The following is a 12,125-nucleotide window of genomic DNA, read 5'->3' on the forward strand; positions in this document are numbered from 1 at the left end:
AATCTGTCTTTTAGTTAGTGTTTAGAATATTTACATTTAATAAAAATATTAGTATACTGAGGTAGAGATTTATCATCTTGCTGTTTGTTTCCTATTTATCCTATTTATTCCTTGTTCCTTTCTTTTTTCCTGTATTCTTTTGTACTAATTGAATTGTTTAACAATTCTATTTTGTTTCTACTGTTGGCTAATAGCTATATACCTTTTTCTTTAAATGCTTGGTATACATATTGATTTTTTCTTTTTTATTATTATTTTTAATAGTTATTTCCCAAATATATTTTTTTTTCTACTGTACAGCATGGTGACCCACTTACACATACTTGTACTCATTCTATTTTCACACATTATCATGCTCCATCGTAAGTGACTAGACATAGTTCCTAGTGCTACACAGCAGGATCTCATTGCTAATCCATTCCAAAGGCAATAGTTTGTATCTGTTAACCCCAAGCTCTCCAACCACCCCTTTCCCCCCTCCCCCTTGGCAACCACAAGTCTATTCTCCAAGTCCATGATTTTCTTTTGTGTGGAAATGTTCATTTGTGCCTTATATTAGATTCTAGATATAAGTGATATCATATGGTATTTGTGTTTCTCTTTCTGACTTACTTCACTCAGGATGAGAGTCTCTCATTGCATCCATGTTGCTGAAATGGCATTATTTCGTTCTTTTTTATGGCTGAGTAATATTCCATTATGTATATATACCACATCTTCCTAATCCAATTATCTGTCAATGGACATTTAGGTTGTTTCCATGTCTTGGCTATTGTGAATAGTGCTGCAGTGAACATGCAGAAGCATGTGTCTTTTTCAAGGAAAGTTTTGTCGATATATGCCCAAGAGTAGGATTGCTGGGTCATATGGTAGTTCTGTGTATAGATTTCTAAGGTACCTCCATACTGATCTCCATAGTGCTTATAGCAACTTACATTCCCACCAATAGTGCAGGAGGGTTCCCCTTTCTCCACACCACCTCCAGCATTTGTTATTTGTGGACTTATTAATGATGGCCATTCTGACTGGTGTGAGGTAATACCTCATAGTAGCTTTGATTTGCATTTCCCTAGTAATCATTGATGTTGAGCATTTTCTCACGTGCTTGTTTTCCATCTGTACATCTTCCTTGGAAAAATGTCTATGCAGGTCTTTTGTCCATTTTTCAATTGGGTGATTGGCTTTTTTGCTGTTGAATTGTATAAGTTGCTTGTATATTTTAGAGATTAAGCCCTTGTCATGTGTATCATTTGAAACTATTTTCTCCCATTCTGTAAGTTGTCTTTATGTTTTCTTTTTGGTTTCCTTTGCTGTACAAAAGCTTGTCAGTTTGATTAGGTCCCATTGATTTATTTTTGCTCTTCTGTTGCTTTGGGAGACTGACCTGAGAAAATATTCATGATGTTGATGTCAGAGAATGTTTTGCCTATGTTCTCTTCCAGGAGTTTGATGGTGTCTTGTCTTACATTTAAGTTTTTAAGCCATTTTGAGTTTATTTTCATGCATGGTGTGAGGGTATGTTCTAGTTTCATTGATTTGCATGCAGCTGTCCAGGTTTCCCCGTAATACTTGCTGACAAGACTGTCTTTTTCCCATTTTATGTACTTCCTTCCTTTGTCAAAGATTAATTGAGTTCCCATCATGGCTCAGTGGTTAATGAATCTAACTAGGAACCATGAGGTTGCAGATTCGATCCCTGGCCTTGCTCAGTGGGTTAAGGATCCAGCATTGCTGTGATCTATGGTGTAGGTTGCAGACGTGGCTCCAGATCCCACGCTGCTGTGGCTCTGGCATAGACCAGTGGCTACAGCTCTGATTCAGCCCCTAGCCTGGGAACCTCCATATGCCATGGGAGAGGCCCAAGAAATGTCAAAAAGCCAAAAAAAAAAAAAAAGATTAATTGACCATAGGTGTCTGGGTTTATTTCTGGGTTTTCTATTCTGTTCCATTGGTCTCTCTGCCTGTTTTGATACCAGTACCACATTGTCTTGATGACTGTGGCTCTGTAATTTTGCCTGAGGTCTGGGAGAATTATGCCTCCTGCTTGGTTTTTGTTCCTCAGAATTGCTTTGGCAAATCTGGGGCTTTTGTGGTTCCATATACCTTTTTGGATTTGTTTGTTCTAGTTCTGTGAAAAATGTCATGGGTAATTTGATAGGGACTTCATTGAATCTATATATTGCTTTGGGTAGTATAGCCATTTTTTACAGTATTAATTTTTCCAACCCAGGAGCATGGAATATCTTTCCATTTCTTTATATCTTCTTTAATTTCCTTGATTAATGTTTTATAGTTCTCAGCATATAAGTCTTTTACCTCCTTGGTCAGGTGTATCCCAGGTATTTGATTTTTGGGGGGTGCAATTTTAAAAGGTATTGTATTTTTGTATTCCTTTTCTAATATTTCATCATTAGTATACAGAAATGTGAATGAATTTCTGAATGTTAATCTTATATCCTGCTACTTTGCTGAATTTGTTGATCAGTTCAAATAGTTTTTGGGTTGAGTCCTTAGGGTTTTCTATATATAGTATCATGTCATTTGCATACAGTGACAGTTTTACCTCTTCTCTTCCTGTTTGGATGCCTTTTATTTCTATTGTTTATCTGATTGCTGTGACTAGGACTTTCAGTACTATGCTGAATAGGAGTGGTAAGAGTGGACATCCTTGTCTTGTTCCAGATTTTAGTGGGAAGGTTTTCAGCTTTTCTCCATTGAGTATTATATTTGCTGTGGGTTTGTCATAAATGGCTTTGATTATGTTAAGGTATGTTTCCTCTATACCCACTTTGGTAAGAGTTTTGATCATGAATGATGTCAGACTTTGTCGTATGCTTTTTCTGCATCTATTGAGATGATCATGTGGTTTTTGACTTTTCTTTTGTTAATATGGTATATGACATTGATTGATTTGCATATGTTGAACCATCCTTGTGCACCTGGTGAATCCCACTGGTTGTGGTGTATGATCTTTTTCATAAGCTGTTGGATTCGGATGGCTAAAATTTTGTTGAGAATTTTTGTGTCTATATTCATAAAAGATATTGGCCTATGGTTTTCTTTTTTGGTGCTATCTTTGTCTGGTTTTGGAATTAGGGTGATGGTGGCATCATAGAATGTCTTTGGGAGTGTTCCTTCTTCTTCAACCTTTTGAAAAAGTTTAAGGAGAATGGGCACCAGATACTCTTTATATGTTTGGTATAATTCACCTGTGAAGCCAGCTGGTCCTGAACTTTTATTTGTGGGGAATGTTTTTATGACAGATTCAATTTCATTTCTAGTGATCAGTCTGTTCAGTTGATCTATTTCTTCTTGATTCAGTTTTGGCAGGCTGTAAGTCTCTAGAAAGTGGTCCATTTCTTCTAAGTTGTCAAATTTGTTGGCATACAATTGTTCATAGTATTTTCTCATGGTTTTTTGTATTTCTGTAGTATCCATTTTGACTTGTCCTTTCTCATTTCTGATTTTATTTGTTTTTTTTTCTCTCATCTTCTTGGTGAATATGGCCAGAGGTTTGTCAATTTTACCTTTTCAAAAAACCAACTCTTGGTTTTATTAATTTTCTCCATTGTTTTTTGAATCTATTTTATTGATATCCTCTTTGATCTTTGTGATTCCCTTCCTTCTGCTGACTTTAGGTCTTTTTTGTTGTTCTTTTTCTAATTCATTTAGGTGTTGGGTTAAGTTGTCAATTTGAGATTTTTCTTCTTTTTTGAGGAAGGCCTGTATTGCTATGAATTTCTCTCTGAGTACTGCTTTTGCAGCATCCCATAGATTTTGAGAGGTTGTGTCTTCATTATCATTTGTCTCGAGGTATTTTTTTTTTTCCCACTGTACAGCAAGGGGGGTCAGGTTATCCTTACATGTATACATTGCAATTACAGTTTTTCCCCCACCCTTTCTTCTGTTGCAACATGATCGAGGTATTTTTTTAATTTTCTTCTTGATTTCCTCATTGACCCATGGATTTTTTAGTAGCATGTTTTTTAGTCTCCATGTAGTAAGATTTTTTCATTTCTTTTCCTGTGGTTGATTTCTAGTTTCATGCCATTGTGGTCAGAGAAGATACTTGAAATAATTTCTATACTCTTAAATTTGTTGAGGTTAGCTTTGTGCCCCAGTACGTGATCAATTCTTGAGAATGTTCCATGTGTACTTGAGAAGAATGTATATTCTGATTTTTTTGGATGTAATGTCCTGAAAATGTCAATTAAGTCTAACTTTTCTATTGTGTCCTTTAGGATCTCTGTTGCCTTATTGATTTTCTGTCTAGAGGATCTGTCCATTGTTGTGAGTGGGGTGTTAAAATCTCCTACTATGATTGTCTTCTCATCGATATCTCCTTTTATGTCGGTTAGTATTTGTTGTGGGTACCTGGGTGCTCCTATATTAGGGACATATATATTTATGATTATAATATCCTATTCTTGAAAGGATCCTTTAACCATTAGGTAGTGTCCTTCTTTGTCTTTCTTAATGGCCTTCATTTTAAAGTCTATTGCAAGAGTTGCAATACTCATATCAGACAAAATAGACTTATCTATTGCCATGAAATAACTTTTCCCATCCCCTCACTTTCAATCTATATGTGTCCTTTGCTCTAAGGTGAGTTTCTTGTAGGCAGCAGATTGAAGGTTTTTGCTTTTTTATCCACTCTGCCACTCTGTGTCTTTTGATTGGAGCATTTGGTCCATTGACATTTAAGGTGATTATTGATAGGTACGTATTTATTGCCATTTTAACCTTTGTTTTCCAGTTGATTCTATGTTTCTCTTTTTTTCTTTTTTGGGATGGATGATTTCCATTTATTTTATGCTTGAGTACTTTTTAGCTTTTGCGAATGTAACTTCCGGTTTTGATTTGTGGTTGCCCTGTTTTTTAAACACGTTAAGCCCTTCCTATATCTTCATGCTTTTGCCTGATAGTCATATAGGCTCAGACATATCGTTAAAATAAAAATACAATCTATATTTTCTTATTTTCCTTCCCCACATTGTATGATTTGATGTCTTATTGCTTTCCAATTGTGGTTTCCTCCATCCTAATTCTTCTTCTTCTTCTTCTTCTTGCCATTTTTTGGGCCATTCCCACAGCATATGGAGGTTCCCAGGCTAGGGGTTGAATCGAAGCTGTAGCCACTAGCCTATGCCAGAGCCACAGCAACATGGCATCTGAGCCACGTCTGCAACCTACACCACAGCTCACAGCAACGCCAGATCCTTAAGCCACTGAGCAAGGCCAGGGATTGAACCTGCAACCTCATGGTTCCTAGTCGGATTTGTTAACCACTGCACCATGATGGGAACTCCATCCTAATTCTTCTTTTTCTCTCTTTTCTCTCTCTCTCTTTTTTAAATTTAGAGAAGCCCTTTTAGTATTTTTTTTTTAGAATGGGTTTGGTATTGCTGTATTCTTTTAGCTTTTGTTTGTTGGAGAAATTCTTTATGTCTCCTTCTAATTTAAATGATATTCTTGCTGGATAGAGTATTCTAGGTTGCAAATTTTTTCCTTTCAGCACTTTAAATATGTTTTGCTACTCCCTTCTGGCCCGCAGTGTTTCTGTAGAGAAATAAGCTGATGGCCTTATGGGGGTTCCCTTATAATTAATGCTTTGCTTTTCCCTTGCTGCCTTTAGAATCCTCTCTTTATCTTTAAGTTTTGCCATTTTTATTATAATATATCTTGGTGTGGGCCTGTTTGGGTTCAGCTTGTTTGGGGCCCTCTGTGCTTCCTGTATCTTGATATCAGTATCCTTTAAATTTGGAAAGTTTTCAGCCATAATTTCTTCAAATATATTTTCAATCCCCTTTTCTTTTTCTTTTCCTTCTGGAATTCATATTATGCATAGATTGGCCCACTTTATATTATCCCATAGGTCTCTTATATTGCTTTCATGTTTTTTCATTTGGTTTTCTGTCTGCTGTCCTGATTGGGTGATTTCCATTATTTTATCTTCCACTTCACCAATTCGTTCCTCTGCATTATTCATTCTGCTCTTTATTGCCTTAAGCTCAGTTTGTATCTCTGCAAATGAATTTTCTAGTTTTCCTTGGCTCCTCCTTATATTTTCTAGTTCCTTTCTAAAGGAATCTGCATTACTGTTCATATCCTCTCTTAATTCTTTCAATATTTTCAGTTACCTCCCTTTTGAACTCAACATCTGTCAGACTGCAGAGGTCTGCTTCATTGTTGACTGCTTTAGGTGAATTCTCCTGTTGCTTTAACTGGGAATGGTTTCTGAGCTTCTTCATCTTGCTTGTGTTTTTCTTTTTCTGAGTTCGGGGAAGCCAAACTGTAGTCTCTTAAGGCTACTTCTATGCAAGAATACCCCTTTGTATTTTTTTTTGGGGGGGTTACTATTTATTTTTGGTGTGGGAGTTTGAATATTTTCTGTCTCTTTCTTCGGTGTGAGCAGGCTGTTATTCCCAGGATGCTTAGTGTGTTTTCTGGGAGACGGAGGCAGTGGGTAGGGGCAGCAGTCAGTGCCTGGTCATTGGGCTCTCAGTAGCAGCAAGGACCTGAAGGAAGGTGGCACAGGTTACTCCCAGTTGCAGGGTCCTGGGAAGTGGTAATAAGCTCGGGGAAGATCCTCAAGGAGACCAGACCATTTGGCAGTAGCACCAGCAGGGTGCATGAGTTCCCAGGGGAGTGAGAGTAGCAACACCTTGTGTTTGATTGCATTGCCCTCCTCTGAGGTGATTGGAACTGCAAGTGGTGCCTGTTCAGGGACCCTTGTTGGGACAGGCCATGACCATCTCTAGAGTCAGTGATAACTGCAGTGGTTTTCCCCTGCCATCTGTAGACTATGCATGAAGTAACCCGTCTAACTTAGCCCACATATGATATATTGTAAAGGGTGCTCCTAGTTGCATGATCCTAGGAAGTGACAGAGATCAGGCGTGTGGGTACTGCACAGAATGTTTGGCAGTGGCAGCAGCAGGGCAGGTGTGTTCCCGGAGATGCAAGAGCACCAACAGGTGGTGTTCGACCACAATGCCCTCCTCTGTGGTGCCCTTTAGGTGAATGGGGCTGCAGGTGATTTTTGTTATCTCCAATTGCAGTGGAATCAGGGATAATGCGGCAGCTTGCCCCTGCCACCTGCAGACCATGCAAGAAGCACCCTGTCCCACTTTGCCCATGCAGGAGGTGCTGCACCAGTTGCTGCTAGTTGTAGGATCTTGGGAAGGGATAGTGACCAAGTGTCTGGGCGTCACCCAGAGCATTTGTCAGTGGCAGCTGCATGGTGGGTGTGTTCCCAGGGGAATCAGAGCAATAGCGTGTGGTGCTTCGTTGCAATGCCCTCTTTTTTTTCTTTCTTCGCCAACCCCTGAGGTGATTGGGGTTGCTGGTGGAACCCACTCACAGGCTCCCAGCGGTGGCAAGCCACACCTCCCTCTGGCCTCTGAGATGACTGCCACAGTCTGTCCCTGCTACCTGTAGATCGTTCAAGAGGCACCACATTGCCCTTAGCCTCCTGTTGCCCTTAGCCCACATAATAGGTCCACCAGCAGCTGGCACAAGAAGTGCCTAATCTCCCCTAAATAAGAAAGAGGCTTCTTGCTGCCCCAGCCTCTGCCCAGCCATCCCACCCTCTAAGCCTGCGGGCATGCGCATGCTCTGGTGCACAGAGTTTCCTTTGGCAGTCCGCCCCTCCTCCTCTTCCCTCCTCAACAATGGTGCCTTACCTCTCCTGCGGTCAGGACCGACCTTCTTCCGGGTCCCTCTGCCATGATGTTCCCCTCCTTAGCCCATGGTGCACTGCTCTTAGCCCTTCATGCCATCCCCAGTTCTCTCCCCGGGACTGACCTCTGGAGCCTGAGTCTCAATGCCCAGCCCCCACCCTAGTGTCTCAGGCTGTCATGTCAGGCTGGTGGTTCAGATGGTCTGTGCGGCTCTCACTCTGTTTTGCTGTTCTCAGTCTGCTGTGCTTTGCTTTTCTCGGCGGCTTTGAGGTCCCACCAACTCAGCTGATCTTTTGTCAGTTAGGTGGCTTCCCAGGAGGTGGGTTCCCTTTCTCCTTCATGGCTCCCTCTTGGAAATGCTAGTCCCGTCCTGATTCCTTTTCTCTCTCTTTTTTTCTTTTGTTCTACCCAGTTATGTCAAGAGTGTCTTGCCCTTTTTGGAGGTTTAAGTTCTTCTGCCAGCGTTCAGTTAATGTTCTGTGCACGTAGTTTTACATGTAGATGTTTTTTTTTTTGATGTGTTTGTGGGAGAAGGAGTACGCGACCTCTTAACTCCTCTGCCATCTTGCTCTGCTCCTATATACCTCTTTTTCTTTTTTTTTTTATTTGATTGGTTGCTCTAGGGTTTACAGTATGCATTTTTACTTATATATACATATCACAGTCTACTTCATACTTCATTGTAGCAGGAAGTACAAGTGTAATGATTTTTGGAGCATTGTATATAAGTTGATTGGAAGTAATGAGTGAGACATGACAAACAAAAATACAATCAATGAAAATGTGAGAGAGTTTAGACCCGCTTTTCATTGTAGCAGTATCAGAATAGATTTTATTGTAAGACTTTCCATCCTTTTCCTTTTGTTCTAGGGATCTAGAGAAGTAGCACAAAAAAAAAAAAAAAAAGAATGAACTTTGGAATCAGGCTAGCTAAGGTTAGATATTCTGGGCCACCAGTTTCTGTTGTGACTTGAGACAAATTACTTAAAATAGATGAAACTCTTCTGTGAAAAAGGGGGTAATAATATCCTTGAGGAATTTGATGAGGATTAAATGCTATCGTGTGTGTAAAGGCTTTAGTTGAGAGCACATGCTTAATGAGTGATAGTGTATTTCAACCAGGAAGATGTGTAAATCTTCATTTAGCAATTAAAAAAAATTAAGCATTTATTTTATGTATTGTTTAACTTAAATATACTTGATTTACAATTTCGTGTTAGTTTCAAGTCTACATCAGAGTGATTCAGTTAGGCATATATATATATATATTCTTTTTCACTTTCTTTTTCCTTGTAGTTTATTTCAAAATACTGAATACAGTTTCCTGCGCTATATAATAGGTCCTTGTTGATTATCTGCTTTATATATAGTAGTGTGTATATTTTAATGCCAAACTCCTAGTTTATCTCTCGCCCCATGTTTACCCTTTAGTAACTGTAAGTTTGATTTCAAAATCTGTGATTCTGTTTCTGGTTTGTAAATAAGTTCACTTTTATTATCTAAGATTCCACATATAGGCAATATAATATGATATTTGTCTTTCTCTGTCTGGCTTACTTCACTTAGTATGAAAATCTCTAGGTCCATCCATGTTGCTGCAAACGGTAGTATTTCATTCTTTTTTATGGTTGAGTAATATTCCGTTGTATGTATGTATGTACCACATCTTTTTTTCATTTTTTAAAGTTTTATTGAAGTGTAGTTGATTTACAATGTTGTGATAATTTCTCCTCTGCAATAAAGTGATTAAGTTATACATATGCACATATCCATTCTTTAACAGATGCTTTTCCCATACAGGTTATCACAAAATACTGGGTAGAATTTCCTGTGCTACACAGCAGGTCCCTGTTGACCATTGTTCATATACAGTAGTGTTCATATGCTAATCTCAAAGCTGTAATCCATCCCTTCCCACAACCTGTCCCCTTTGGTAACTGAAGTTTGTTTTTGAAGTCTGTGAGTCTGTTTCTGTTTTGTAAATAAGTTCATTTGTGTTGCTCTTTTTTAAAATTCCACATATAAGTGATATCATGTGATGTTTGTCTTTCTCTGACTTCCTTCACCTAGTATGATAATCTCTAGGTCCATCCGTGATGCTGCAAATGGGATTATTTCATTCTTTGTTATGGCTGAGTAATATTCTATTGTATGTGTGTACCACATCTTCTTTATCTCTTCATCTGTCAATGGACATTTAGGTTGCTTTTATGTTTTGACTATTGAAAGTAGTGCTCAATGAACATTGGGGTGCATGTAACTTTTCAAATGATGATTTTTCTCTGGGTATATGTCCAAGAGTGGGATTGATGGATCATACAATTTTTATTGTAGCTCTGTTTTCAGTTTTTTAAGGAACCTCCATACTGTTCTCCATGGGGACTCTACCAAATTACATTCCCACCAGCAGCATAGAAGGGTTCCTTTTTCTCCATACTCTCTCCAACATTTATAATTTGTACACTTTTTGATGATGACCAATCTGATCCTTGAAAGATAATACTTGATTGTTGTTTTGATTTGCATTTATCTAATTATTAGCACTGTTGAGCATCTTTTCATGTGCCTTTAGGACATCAGTATGTCTACATGAAAGAAATGTCTATTTTGATCTTCTGCCCATTATTCAATTGGATTGTCTGGTTTTTGTGTTTGTGGGCTTTTTTATATTGAGCTTTATGAACTGTTTGTATATTTTGGAGATTAATTTCTTGTCAGTAGATTGTATTTTTATTTTGTTTATTTTTTCCTTTGCTATGCAAAAGATTTTAAGTTAATTAGGTCCCATTTGCATATTTTTGTTATTTCTTTTACCCTTGGAGACACATCCAAAAGGTAATGCTGTGATTTATGTCAAAGAGTATTCTGCCTATGTTTTCCTCTAGGAGTTTTATAGTATTTGGCCTTACATGTAGGTTTTAATTCATTTTGAATTATTTTTGTATGTAGTGTTAGAGAATGTTCTAATCTCATTCTTTTACAGGTATATCTGTTCAGTTTTCCCAACACTGCTTATTGAACAGACTCTTTTTACCATTGTATATTTTTGCCTTTTTTTGTTGTAGATTAATTGACTATAGGTGCATGGGTTTATCTTTGGGCTTTCTATCCTCTTCCATTGATGTAAGTGTCTGTTTTTGTCCCAGTACCATAATATTTTGATGACTGTTGCTTTGTGTAATAGTCTCAAGTCAGGGAGCCTGAATACTCCAGCTCTTTTTCTTTCTTAAGTTTGCTTTGGCTATTTAGGATATTTGTTGTTTCCATACACATTTAAATTTTTTTGTTCTAGTTCTGTGAATAATGTCATTGGTTATTTGATAGGGATTACATTGATTTGTAGATTGCTTTGTGTAGTCATTTTGTTAATATTGGTTACAGTCCAAGAACATGGTATATCTTTCCATCTGTTTGTGTCATCTTCAATTTATTTCATCAACATCTTATAATTTTTGGAGTACAGGTCTTTTGCCTCCTTGGGCAGGTTTATTTGTAGGTATTTTATTCTTTTTGATGTGATGGAAAATGAGATTGTTTCCTTAATTTCTCTTTCTAATCTTCCATTGTTAGTGTGTAGAAATGCAAGAGATTTCTGTGTATTAATTTTGTATCCTCCAACATTACTGAATTCATTGATAAGCTCTAATAGTTTTCTGATAGTATCTTTAGGATTGTCTGTGTATAGTATCATGTCATCTGCAAACAGTGACAGTTTACTTCTTCTTTTCCAATCTGGATTCCTTTAATTTCCTTTTCTTCTTTGATTGCTATGGCTAGGACTTCCAAAACTATATTGAATAAAAGTGATGAGAGTGGACATCCTTGTCTTGTTCCTAATCTTAGAGGAAATGCTTTCAGGTTTTGCCATTGAGTATGATGTTAGCTGTGGGTTTGTCATATATGGCCTTTATTATGTTGAGGTAGGTTCCCTCTATGCCCCCTCTCTGGAGAGTTTTTATTAGAAAAGGGTATTGAATTTTGTCAAAAGCTTTTTTTGCATGTATTGCTATGATCTTATGGTTTTTATTCTTCAATTTTGTTGTTCCGGTGTATCACACTGGTTGATTTGCAGATAGTGAAAAATTCTTGCATCCCTGATATAAAGCCCACTTGATCATTGTGTATGATCTTTTGAATGTATTGTTGGATTCAGTTTGCTGGTATTTTGTTGAGAATTTTTGTGTAAATGTTCATCAGTGATATTGGCCTGTAATTTTCTTTTTGGTAGTATCTTTGTCTGGTTTTGGTATCAGGGTGATGGTAGCCTCAGAGAATGAGATTGGGAGTGTTCCTTCCTCAGCAGTTGCTTGGAACAGTTTCAGAGGAATAGATGTTAACTCTTCTCTAAATGTTTTATAGAACTCACACGCAAAGCCATCTGGTCCTGTACTTTTGTTGGTTGGGAGGATTTGGGGTTTTGGTTTGTGTGTGTGTGTCTTTTTT

The 12,125-nt window shown here is 37.8% G+C and overlaps 1 long non-coding RNA gene across 5 annotated transcripts in view; it reads left to right on the forward strand.

Moving 5' to 3' along the window:
• Positions 1–12,125, forward strand: part of LOC110260990 (uncharacterized) — a 523,917-nt gene that overhangs the window by 364,889 nt on the left and 146,903 nt on the right. The gene's annotated exons all lie outside the window — the stretch shown is intronic.

This window comes from Sus scrofa, chromosome 1, assembly GCF_054392235.1.
Source record: "Sus scrofa isolate SSC_HxYL_T2T_F1_AM1 chromosome 1, Sscrofa_HxYL_maternal_Yorkshire_Landrace_v2.0, whole genome shotgun sequence".
NCBI lineage: Eukaryota > Metazoa > Chordata > Mammalia > Artiodactyla > Suidae > Sus > Sus scrofa.